We start from the raw sequence: 12,517 nt of genomic DNA, 5'->3' as shown, positions 1-12,517 counted from the left end.
GCTCTCCTTTGCCATCACACCCCCGATAAGGCTCTTGTCAAGGTCACCAAAAACATCCCTGTGATACTGCTCTCATTTTACTCACATGCTGGGGTAGGCAGAATAATCACCACCCTCCAAAGGCTTCCAGGTCCTAATCCCCAGAGTTTGTGAATAGGCTGCCTTACATGGCAAAAGGAACTTTGCTGACGTGTTTAAGGCTAAAGACCTTGAGATGCAGAGATCACTCTGACTGTTGGCAACACATGAGTCCTTAAACATGGAAAAGGAAGACAGAAGGGTCAAAAATCATCCTCATCTCAGCAGATGACCTCCTCCACCCAGTTGTTCAAACAAGCAACCATCCTTAATCTCCTGTTCTTCTGTCCTCATGTCTAACCCAATAGGAGATCCCATTGATTTCACCTCCAAAAGTTATTCCAGATCTGTGCCTTCCTCCACCTCTCTCACTACCACCTTAGTCTACACCATCATCACCTCTTACCTGGACTATGACCACAACCTTCTACCTCGTCTCCACACTTTCTCTTTCATTCTCTTGTAACCCATGCTCCACAAAGCAAGAGTGGCAGTGAAATGTAAACTGGATAAAACTGCTCCAGTGCTTAGAATTCCTCAGTGGCTTCCCATGGAGTGTGGGGTAAAATGCACTCTTTCCTATAGGCTACAAGACCCTGTGGGATATAATTCCTGCGTATTTCTCTGATCCCATCTTAAACCACTCTCCTTCGATGGTAATATGCATTAATCATTCTCTTCTGGTTTCCAGTTCTTTTTTGAGCCCACCAAGCTTTGACACATCTTAGGGTCTTTGCACAAACCATCTTTCTGCCTAGAATATTGATTTCCCCACCTCTTTTCATTCTTGTTCCTTCTCATCCTTTAGATCTCAGCTTAAATGTCATCATCAAGGAGAACCTTGTTCATCTACGCTGCAAAGCACATCAACACTTTTATCCTCCATCTCAAATCCTTATTTGTTTCCTTTGTGATGCAAGGCAGCTTATAATCATGTTAGTTATTTGTCCGTGAACATGACACAGCTTTGTTGGTCTTCAGCACTAGAAAACAAGCTCCATGACAGTAGAAACAGTGGTTCATTCGCTGTTTTATCCTCAGCCCTGAAAAGAGAGTGGTTGGTCGGTCAACGGTTGCTGAATTACCTACCTCTTCAGTCATTCTGGAGGTAGGAAGATGGAGAGTGGATGGAGATGGGGAACAAGACTAGAGACAGAAAAAGTGATTGAGAGATTACTGGAGAGGTCCAAGTGAGAGACGACAGGAGCCTGGACTTGATCAGTAAAGATGGAAAGAAGGAAAACTGAATTATAGTGCAAAGGTCCTTCTAAGAGGAATAGCAGGTACCAACTGAGCACAAGAACACAGGAGAAGCAAATCTGAAAAGATGGGAAGAGATGAGCTTGGGTTGGAGTAGAGTGAGGCTGAGGGACCATCCAGGTGAAGAAATCCAGCAAACAAATGTCTGTTTAAATCTAAAGTTTGAAGGGGGAGGGTATAGCTCAGTGGTAGAGCACATGCCTAGCATGCACGAGGTCCAGGGTTCAATCCCCAGTACCTCCATTAAGGGGGAAAAAAAAAGTAAATAAACCTAATTACCTCCTCCCTCTGCCAAAAAAAAAAAATCTAAAACTTCAAGGAAAGGATTGGACAGGAAACCAAGATTTGAGAGTTACTGTTATTTATAGATACATGCATATTAACATTGTTGTAGTTGAGTGTTTCCAGGGTGCTCCCAGTTGTTTCACCAAAAAAGTCCAAGTCTAAAACCACTGTTCAATAGTCAACGTAGCGGCAGTGAAAATGGAAAGGGACTCAGTCCAGAGCCTCCCTCTAGAAGAACCAATCAACACACAATGAAAGGAAACTCACCACAATGGCATTTCAGGGCTCCATACAACCCCTCTTCCTTCCACCTCTTCCCCCTTGATCATCTTAAACCTTTCTGGCTGCAGATGGCCCACTTCCTAACACACATCAGCCCATAAGCACCCAATGGCTGTGACGGCTGTGGAACAGACCAATGAGGTATTTTTGAGTATTAGATACAACACCAGCTCAGGATCTCTCCCTGAGAAGTATTAAAACACAGGTTCCAACATTTTCTAGTCTCTTCCTATGCATGTTCATCATATTTGGTAGCTCTTTCTTTACTTAATCCCATGCTCCTTGCCTTGGAGCCCCCTTTATACCTGCCTTATGCAGGTGTGGGGAAATAATTGGTTGAGCAGTACCCAGCTTCAAGTAAAGCACTGACTAGCAGGACAGAATGGTGTCCAGTGAGATAAGCAGTTCATGAGTCATTACTGATTCTTACTGTAATCCACGTAAATATTAGCCACTTTCAGCTGTGTTAGTATTACCTTTAACAGACTCCATGGCAGAATCTACCTTAATAAAACACATTGGTGCATCAAAAGTTCACTTGTTAATCGGAGCGACTGTTTAAAACTCAGAATCTGTTCTTACAGATACAGAGTATTCCAACAGGGAGATTCCTACAAAATGCCCATTTAACTGATAATATAAGCGAACCATAGATCTCCGAAGCTGGAGCAAGGCCTTAAGCGAATAGGAAGTCATCCTATTCGTTACAGATGAGGAAACTAAGGCTTTTGCAGGTCATATAGTGAGTCCCGTGAATAATGCTTTAAACCCATGCACCAAGTATAACCTGTTTCTATGAGCCAATGCTGTGAGATTTCACTGGGAATGCTGAGATCACACGATTTTTGCCTTTGCTCTCATAGTGGGTGCAAAATCTTTCCCAGTTTCAAACCACTGGAGGGGATGTGGCACTGATAGCCTGAGAAATGAATTCCAGAAAGGAATAAACTGAGGACTAGAGGTGGATCCAGACACCTGCTGGGAAAGCTGAGATCGCAATCAAAGTAACAGTACGGAATAGCCTCTTACAATTTTTATCACACGTAAAAGGCAAAGAAGTGTTGGGAAAGAGGGGGTAAAAAGAGGAAGCCAAGGTATTTCTAAGGAGAGGAGAACAAGGCTGAGAGGAATGAGAAACACTAAGTAGCATCACTAGGATGGGCGAGCCCTCCCTGAGTCCCCTACTCTTCACCCCTGCAATTAATAAAATCAGCAACAAGGAAGCGTCACAAGGTGGCCTTTCTTCTTCCAGCCTGCTGCAGTTACATGGTAGGTTGCGTAACAAACTTACTGGAGATCTCAAAGCAAAATAAAGAAATGTTTGCTGAAGTTTAAAGGTCAAAGTAGACTGCTTTTGATAGAAAATGCAAGAGGATGGTAAAACTGTAAATGAGGGAACTAAGTGGGCAGGCTGTAACTTACAGATTTATAGGATGTAGTAACAGCCCTTTATTTAAGACTTGGTGTTTCTGGTGTTCAGTTCAGCTAGCCCAGCTGGGGTCCCAACAAGGACAGAATGAACCTGGAATTCCTGCGTGGACATTGCTCAACCTCTTACACACAGATTGCAACTCAAAAAATGGTTCCTAAAACAGCTGTCTGTCATTCATTCATTCATTCAGTCAGTCCACCACTATTTTCAAGGAGCCATTATGTGCCAGGCTCTGTGGAGGTCTATGAAAATAAATAAAACATTTCTTCTTTTAAGTGACCAATAATCTAGTAGAGAAGACAAAAAGATACCAAATTTAAAATAATCATAAGTAGTGATTGAGGGTATATAATGGAGAAAACACTATATTAAATACTATATACACGATAACTTACTTTATCCCCATGAAAATTCTATAGTCAACTATTACCATCTCCATTTTACAGATGAGGAAACTGAGACCTAAGGGGAAACAGTCACATGCCCCAGAGTTGGAGGTTGAGGCCAAAAGTTTAATTCCAGTGTCCATTTTCTTGACTATGAAATATGGTGCTTATGTACTTTATCATCCAAATAGGGGCACTTTTGTGAGTGAAAGATAGTATTAAAAATAATAAAAACTGTAAACAATGTGTTAAATATTTATTGATCAACAGATTGGTTTCATGATAGTGGTGAACTTATACAATTCATACCTATTTTTTTCTCAAAATATATTAAAATACATATGTCTGTACATATATACACATACATATGTCCAGTAAAGCAAAATGGAGAAAAATTCTACATACTGATTATCTGAACACTATAAACTAACAAAATTCTACATACTGATTATCTGAACACTATAAACTAACACAAGCAGAATTATTTTCTTGGCACTTAAAAGTCAGTTTCTAGGGGGAGGGAATAGCTCAGTGGTAGATGCACAAGGTTCTAGGAAGGAAGGAAGGAAAGAAAGAAGGAAAGAAAGAAGGAAGGAAGGAAGGAAAGGAAGAAAGGAAGAAAGAAACAAAGAACGAACGAACCTCCCCCTAAAAAAAGTCAGTTTCTCAGACATCAGGCCTCTCACACTGTGTCTCATAGACCACAACTTGGGCCACAATAATGTCAAATATTTCCCACCCCCACCCCACCCCCCAACCTAAGATGGGAAGGAAGTAGCCAACACTGACCACTTGGATTTATCAGGAAGCAAGCACCCCGCAGGCTCCATGTGAAAGACAAGGAAAGAGATGTAAGTCATTGCTGGTCATCTTTTTTGGATGTGTCTGTGCATTAACATAAAATTCTACTCTTTGCATAAAAATCTCACCCACGAATTGAAATTGTGGCAGGAGCCAGAACCACATAGTGGCAGTCTATAAAACCCATCCTGGCTTGTTTTAACGCATCTATTAAATAATGGTACTTTGTTTTAAAAAGATTAAAAATCTGGGGTAAATGCTAACCCACAGAGAACACAGGACAAAGGAGTTCTCCGAGACTGTCCTGAGCAAATCAGGATGCGTGGTCTTCTAACTACTGAGCTATACTGGTTAACCAGCCGCTGTAACAGGAAGCAGCTGTCAGAAGGAACTGCCACAAGGAAGCATCACTTGTGTGTGGACGAGAGCACCTCTGGTTTGGGGAGTTAAAAGAACTTTTTTCTTTGCCTTTTGTTTAAGAAACTTAAAACATACACAAAGGAGAACAATCTAATGAACCCCCACGTGTGTGTGTAATTAAACAATTATCAATTTTGGACCGGTCTTGCTTCATCTACAGCCCCGCCCCTAATGGACTTCATAGAATTTCATCTGAATCCCAGACATCATAGAATTTTATTTGTACATGTTCAGCATGTATTCCTGAATGGTAAGGGGTGTTTGGGAAAAACTGTATCCATGAAATATAATTTGAGCTAAGTCTGAAAAACATGACTTCTTAAAGGCAAATATGGAGAACAGATCATTCTAAGGGCAAGGTGAAAGAAAGCAGGAAGCACGAGGGCACGGATGTGGAGAAGTGAGGGGCTGGAGGAAAGTCTAAGTGGAGACCCAGACTACATGAAGGACAAGAGATGCCCAGAAATAAGGGACTCAACCAGGCAGGGTGACACATGCAGGGCAAAAATATCCCTGGCATCCAGACACAGAGAAGACGAAACTATAGTTCAGAGTGGTGAAGGACTTTACCCAAAGCCATCAGACTAATACAGGGTAGAACTGGGACTCGAACCTGAAGTCCTTTAGACGGCAGGTCTAGAATTCACCCGAAGAAACCACCTTTGTCCCTCGTGGGGAAAGTAGGTGGCTCAACGCAAACCCAGTAACACTCAATAGCACACTGTGTTCTGCTGTCATTTTATGGTAGGACTGCATGTTCCGGAATCCAGAGAGCAGCCAAGCAGCTCTTCACTGCTGGAATGTACTTGCGACACACGTCAGCTGACCAGAGTCCATGCCCCGGTAAGGAAGATGCTAACCTGCTCTCTGCTAACTGACTCACAAGCTCTCACGTTCTCTCTGGCCAACGCTGCCCTTGCTGTATTAAGGGCCTGCCTTAAAGGATCCTGCCATGAGGCCCGGAGTCTGAGAGGAAGCAGGAGGGCCTGAGAAGGAAAATTCAGCATGATGTTTGCATGTTACAACCCCAGACGCGTGTGATTCATTCCAGAGGCGAGCTGAAAACCCCACTAATTTCACCTTCCTTTCCAGACTGCCTCCTTTCAAACGTCTACCCATAAATTCTAACTAAAACTGACATTGTGTTTTCTGCAAAAGAAAGCAATCTGACTGCCAACCCTGGAGGAAAAATTATGAAAAGTGGTATACAGCTGCTTTTTTTTTTTAATAACGTGTGATTGACAATTAAAATGGAATCTTGCTGGCCTGGGCTCCTTCCTGACTACTACGAAGCTGGCGAAGTTGGTGACAGTTCCCCCTGCCTATCAGAGTTAAACTTGGGACGAGAATGCAGAGGCCTCAGATGACCTCCACTGGGCCAGGGGCGCCTCCGGGAGGGTAAATGGCAGCTCCCCGGGAGGGCCTTGGAGATAGCCCCAGAGGCCAAGGGAGCCCCACAGCTTTCTCAGCAGCCGGCTTTCTCCAACCAGCTCTTCCCAGAACAAAAACGACCCTGTCAGGCACCATAAACAGTCAGAAAAACATGCCTCTAGACAAAGCGAGGCTATTCAGCGGTCCCAGAGCTGTCTCTTCCACCCCTCGGGCTCATTGACCCAACAACTCATGCAGAGGCGGCTGTAAAAATTGGAAGAAAGAAATGTCTGTGGCAGGAGGAAGGAATGAAGTCAAGGGGAAGTCATTTCTCTCATTCTTTCCGTTTCACTGCGACCACGTGCTGCTGGCCCTTCAGAGCAGGGCAGGTAAGTGGTGTAGAAACCATGTCACACAGGGACCCATGGGGACAACGGGGAGTGTGTAACACAGAGAGGAAATGATTACAGGAAATCACAAAGCTTTTGTGCAACCATTTCAAGAGCTGTCACATCGAAAGAAGGTGCTCCCCATGCTTTCTGAGTTACTCCAAGAGGTGAAAGAATAGGGGATCACTAGAAAAAAAATACTTTCATACAACTAGTTGGAAAAGGTAGTGCGCATTTTAACTTTGTACCGTACAGGGTTTTCTCCTAGTTCTATAACCAAGTCTTCCTTTACTTTCCCCATCAAAGGCTGACATGCGGTGATTAAAATCCAGACTTGTGCTCCCCCATTGCTCCCCTGACTTCCCCAGCCCCCTCAAGACACCAAGGGGTCCTGCTCATGAGGGTGCAGTGGCTGCATCCGCCCTCCTGGCACTGCAACTCAAGACGCTGGCTCACCTTTCAAGATTCAGCTCCCGCAAGATCCCTCCTATTAGGAGTCTCTGCCGAATCACCACTCACCCCCTCCTCATTGCTCCTGCCCTGACCATCGGACTCTCACCTTTCCTTGAATGTTCAACAAGTTGTCTCATTTGTTTGGTGACAAGATGGGGGAGTAGGGTATAGCTCAAATGGTAGAGCACATGCTTAGCATGCATGAGGTCCTGGGTTCAATCTCCAGTACCTCCTCTAAAAATAAATAAACCTAATTACCTCCCTACCACTGCCAAGATAAAATGATTTAAAAATACAATAATAAATAAATAAAATATAAAAATATTTGGTAATAAGACGGTCCCCTGCTTAACTCTTAGCATCTTAAAGGCAAGGGCCATGTTTGTTTCCCTGTACTATCCCCAGAGCTTAATGTACTTCCTGGAATATGTTTGCTGAATATGTAAAAAAGAGAAGGAAAGAAGGAAAGGAGAGAGAAAAGGAGGAAGGAAGATATATGTACATTTTTTTTTGAAAGATGCCCTGCATCTAGTGCATTCTTGTTCTATTTCTTTTCGACCTGAATACTTACCCTTCCATGGAATTTTAAAGATTTACTTTACAGGTTCTCAAAGAGAAGATAATGACTTATTTATTTAGCTTCTCTGAATATGAGTGCATACTATAAAACAAGAGGAGATTCTAGTCAGAATCAACTCCAGAATGATAACCATCTCGAGTGTAATATAAGAAATTACTTATCTGAAGGAATTTGGTAATTAAATGAATTAAGAATTCGAATAATTAACATAATGCTGAAAAAAAATTTTTTGCAGTAAACCTGAATTTGTAAAAAACATGTTTTTAAGTATAAAAACTCTCAGTGATTGACTACTGTCCTACCCTGGGGGTTGGCGGGTAAAGTCCAGTTTCTGCCTGGCTTAGGGGCTGACATTCACGTTCCACGTTGCACACCAGCAAAGCAATTCAGAACCATGATACGCGATTTTTTAATCGGGTTGCCAACCTCTAAGAGGTGTGCTTTAAAGCACTCAAAAGGGTCAGTGGGCATGAAAATAAAGAATTCTAAAGAAGAGTTTTGGTGGTGAAGTGGGGAGAGATGCCAGGCTACAGGCGCTAACAGACAAGTGGGCACAGAGGAAACAACGAAGAAAACAGACAGCGGCAACACACGACGGACTTAAAAGGAGTGACACGCGCAGAGAAGGCGACGAGTGCTAGAAAAGGCAGCAGATGTAAGCAAAGACGCCTCTTTCTTCCCCCCAAACTGGGAGGCGCTGCATTTTGTAATGCACGGGAAAGGAGTATGCCAATAACAGGACGACAGCCAGGTGGAAACCTGGGGGCAGCAGCAGGACAGCTACTAAGAGCAACAGGGAAACCGGAGAAGTCCAGCGGCGCAGACATCAGCAGAGTTACCCGATTGTAAGGACGGGCCTCTGAAGTCCAAAGTTCTGGGGGAAATCAGAGACAACTAAACAGTTAAGAAATGCCCCAGCATATGGTTCTCAGACTTCAGGGTGATATAAATCTCCTGGGGTATTTGCTTCAAAGGTTGTAGCCCCATTCCCTGAGATTCTGATTTAATAGGTCTAGGGCAGGTCCTGTGAATGTGCATTTTAAAAAGGAAGCAAGGAAGGAAGAAGGGAGGGAGGGAGTTGTACTTTTTTTCAAAGGACCCCCTGCATTTGAGGGTGACTGTGATACAGGTAGTAATGGGACCATAACTGGAAACCAGCCTAGTGCAGTATTTCTCAAACTTTAATGTACTTTCGAGTCTCCTGGGAACATTGGTAGCATACAGATTCTAACACAGCAGGTGTAGGGTGAGACTAGAGATCCTGCTTTTGTAACAAGCTCCCTGATGAGGCCAGGCTGCTGGCCTGCAGGCCCGGGGGTGGGGGGGGGCACACTTGGGATAGCCAGTCCCCAGAGAAGAATATGCTTTAAAAAGGAGAGGAATCCCTGTAAAAATTCCAAACTGGGCTCCTTCATTCATTCAGGCATTCCATGCAGAACACCTGTGGTGGGCCAGACACTGAGGATTTGCAGATAAATACTGCTCTACACGGGGGATAAACATGTCAACAGGCATCAGATAAGACAGAGGAAACACTATTACAGTGCTTAGCCATGGGAAACCTTCCTTGAGTGCTCACTATTGATGCACAAAGGTAATTCGAGGCAGAGTAGGGAGTCACAACCTCATTCAGTAAACCCCCCAGCTGTATCCTTCAACAAAAGAAGTCACCGTTACAGAAAGGTACTGAGGTCTCTCTGAGGTGGGAACTCTTGCTGGGGAAGTGTCCTAAGGAAGAGAGCACTTGAATTGGGTCCAAAAGGATGGGCACGTAATATCCACTTGGAGAAGGAAAAGGACATTGTAAAAGGGAGCAGCAGGTGCAAAGGTATGGATTGTGAAAGGGCTCCAAGCAGGTAACCCATCAAGCAGTAGGCCAGGCAGAACTTCCAAGCTGAGGCGCTGCCTTTTATTGTGGTGGCCAGGAGGGAACAGCAACAGCAATTTTAAAGCAGGAAAATGAAGATAGATGTTTTGTAGGAAGACACTTAGCAGCAGCATAAGAGAGGGACCTGAAGAGACTGGTGATAAAATGTAAAGGAGCAGGTGGTGTCAGGTACCCACAAGAGATATGCGGCATCCAAAACAAAGCAGGTAACTCAAACAAAGAGAGAAGGCCAGGCAGGGAAGATATGTACAGTACAGTAACAGGATGTACTGGGAAGGAGCCAGAGGGAAGATCATTAGGACAGGTATCACCGCAGATGCTTATATCTCACTGAGAAGACTATTGGTCCAACCAAGCATATCTCTGCAAACATTGACAGCAACTCCGCATCCTCAGATTACTAGCTCTACGTTAGGAAAGCCATAGATGTGTAGCCCTCAGTAGACCAAAACTACCATGAGTTTAAAGATTTGATTATTACAGTGGAGACGGTTACTTGAGGTCAGTTTCTAGAATCAATGATTTTAAAATTACTCAAGACACAAAGTTGCCCTACTTTACAGTAAGACTCAACACAAACCCCAGGCCATTCCTAACCACGCTCTTTCCCGCAAAAGGACAGAAGAGGCACCTCAAAGCCCAGGTACTGTTTTCCCCCAAAGAGATCAAAAGTACCAAGATGCTCCACTAAATATGGTGACTGACTCACCCCAGTTTGCCCCGGACATTCCTGGTTTTAAAACTGAAAGTCTAGCATCCCACGAACCCACTCAGTCCAAGGCAAGTCCGTAGGGTTGGTCGGTCATTCCATAACTAACAAAGATCTAGATAGATTTTTCTAGCCCACGTTAACAACCGCAAGGAAACAAAGAACAAAGGAACAAGTAGGTCAGGGATTTTTAGGAACTTTGTGTTCATGATCACTTAACTTTCACAATATTTCTATGAGATCCATTTTAGAGATAAGTAAACTGAAATAAGAAAGCTAAGTGACTCACAAGGCTGTGAAATAGCTAGTTATAAACAGAAAGCCTTTAAGAATCACTTGATTCATCTCACCTTGAGTATGGTACCTTGTAATCCTTAAGTAAATGGCTGCTGAGCACAGAGGTTTAACACTCTCAGAAGGGAAACCAAGGCAGGGAAAGAGTTAGAACCTCGTTCTGCAAACTCTGAACCTACCGTTTGCTGCATCCCAAATAGAAGTGGTGTTCACCACCATAATGAGATGATTCATGGTTCTCTCTCTCTTTCTGTATTTCATTTGGGGCTACAAATGTTTGTGTATGTAATTAATTACTATTCTTCCTCAAACATATTTTTATATCATTAATAGCAATTTCAAACATTAGAATCTTCCCTAATTCAACTTCATCATTTTCTTCGGTTATACAATTCCTGAATTTCTCTCCTAGAAATCTAAAATCTTAAGTGTGAAATATGCAGATCCAAATATAATTTCAGTAAGAATATCATTACCATCATTAAAACTCTTTGGGTCCTTTGAATGGTAAGCACACATTTATAAACTTTTGTATTTTTGAAACATGCAGTAGAGACATTGAATGCTCTCTGAATATATATGAGTTTCCCCACACTTCCCAGCTTCCCTTGCAGTTAGTTCTGGCCAAAGGGACGAGAGTGGAAGTGACAGGTGCCACTTCTGGTTTAAAAGTTAGTGAAAAGCCCAAGTTAGAATCTCCGGTTCTCTCCTCTCCTGCCATAGACATCTTCAAAATCCACGTGCCCTAGATGTCATCGCTTACGGAGGGTAGTCTAAGTCTCATCCAACTTTATCTGATACAAAATGAGTGAAATAGCATTTTGTGTTAAGTCAGAGATCTGCGAGTTACTTTGTCATCTCAGGATAGCTTATCCTGGCTGCTTTCTTTTTTTTTCTTTCTTTTTTCTCAATCTTGAAATTTCTTGTATGGGTCTTAAGAAAAATCATCCAAACTTAAAATAAGGCAGAAGGTCGATGATATCTTTCAATGACACATTAGAGCAGTGGTTCTCATAGTGTGATTCCTGGATCTCCAGTATCAGCATTACCTGAGACCTTTGTTAGACAGACTCGCCAGGATTTCCCCACCACACACTTACTAAATGAGAAACTGAGGCTGGTTCCTACAAGCCCTGGCGGTGATTCTGACACACACTTAAATGTAGAAACTGTTGTTCCAGAGCACACTCTAATTGTTGGAACTGCTGCCTTCTATGATTAAGGCCCACACTCGATGAAGTTGTGTGTTAACTTGTGTCAACATTTGTATAGATGCAAATGATTTCTGTCTGGTACCAAAAATAACCTCAACAGTTGTAGTCCTGTCGCCCTGAAAGATATTATCCAGTTTTTTATCTAAACGGTCAACCCTATGCCAATATTCTTTCTTCATTGTCTATAAATCCTCAGTGTCTTGATTTCTCCCATGAACCAAATTTCCTAACCTCATTAATGAATTACATAATTATTCACTATACCTTCCCCATTTATTTGTGAGAGTCACATTTTTAACTATTTAGAAATTGTACTTTGACAGTGGTGACTTGGATAATCAATGTGAAACATTCTACAGCTCCATAGATGTGTGAAGCTTGAGAGGCACAAAAGTAAAACATGTAAAAATTGCATTCAGAGATACTACCCGAACCGTGAGAAAGTCCACTTAATAAGCACAAAATCTGTTAAAGGATCATCTAGCTACTTGTGCTTTGGGGGGTTACATTTTTACCTGAATATATTCCACAAAGATTTGAAATAAATGAGGGTCACGAAAATATGAAAGGGCTGCCCAAGAATAAGTAGATTCAAAATAATAATTAGTAAGAGACAGAAGCAGCATCTTCTACTTCAACACTATTGATATTGGGCCCTGATAATTTTCTCTGGCC

General features: G+C 42.7%; 1 protein-coding gene and 1 long non-coding RNA gene across 4 annotated transcripts in view; one reads left to right on the top strand and one right to left on the bottom strand.

Moving 5' to 3' along the window:
- The window catches only part of LOC116283705 (uncharacterized), a 151,675-nt gene that overhangs the window by 90,543 nt on the left and 48,615 nt on the right, over positions 1–12,517 (top strand). The gene's annotated exons all lie outside the window — the stretch shown is intronic.
- Positions 1–12,517, bottom strand: part of MAP2K6 (mitogen-activated protein kinase kinase 6) — a 116,594-nt gene that overhangs the window by 72,216 nt on the left and 31,861 nt on the right. The window lies entirely within an intron of this gene.

Source organism: Vicugna pacos, chromosome 16 (assembly GCF_048564905.1).
Source record: "Vicugna pacos chromosome 16, VicPac4, whole genome shotgun sequence".
NCBI classification, from domain to species: domain Eukaryota; kingdom Metazoa; phylum Chordata; class Mammalia; order Artiodactyla; family Camelidae; genus Vicugna; species Vicugna pacos.
The sequence above is the reverse complement of the archived record's forward strand: the minus strand, read 5'-3'. Positions and strand labels throughout refer to the sequence as shown.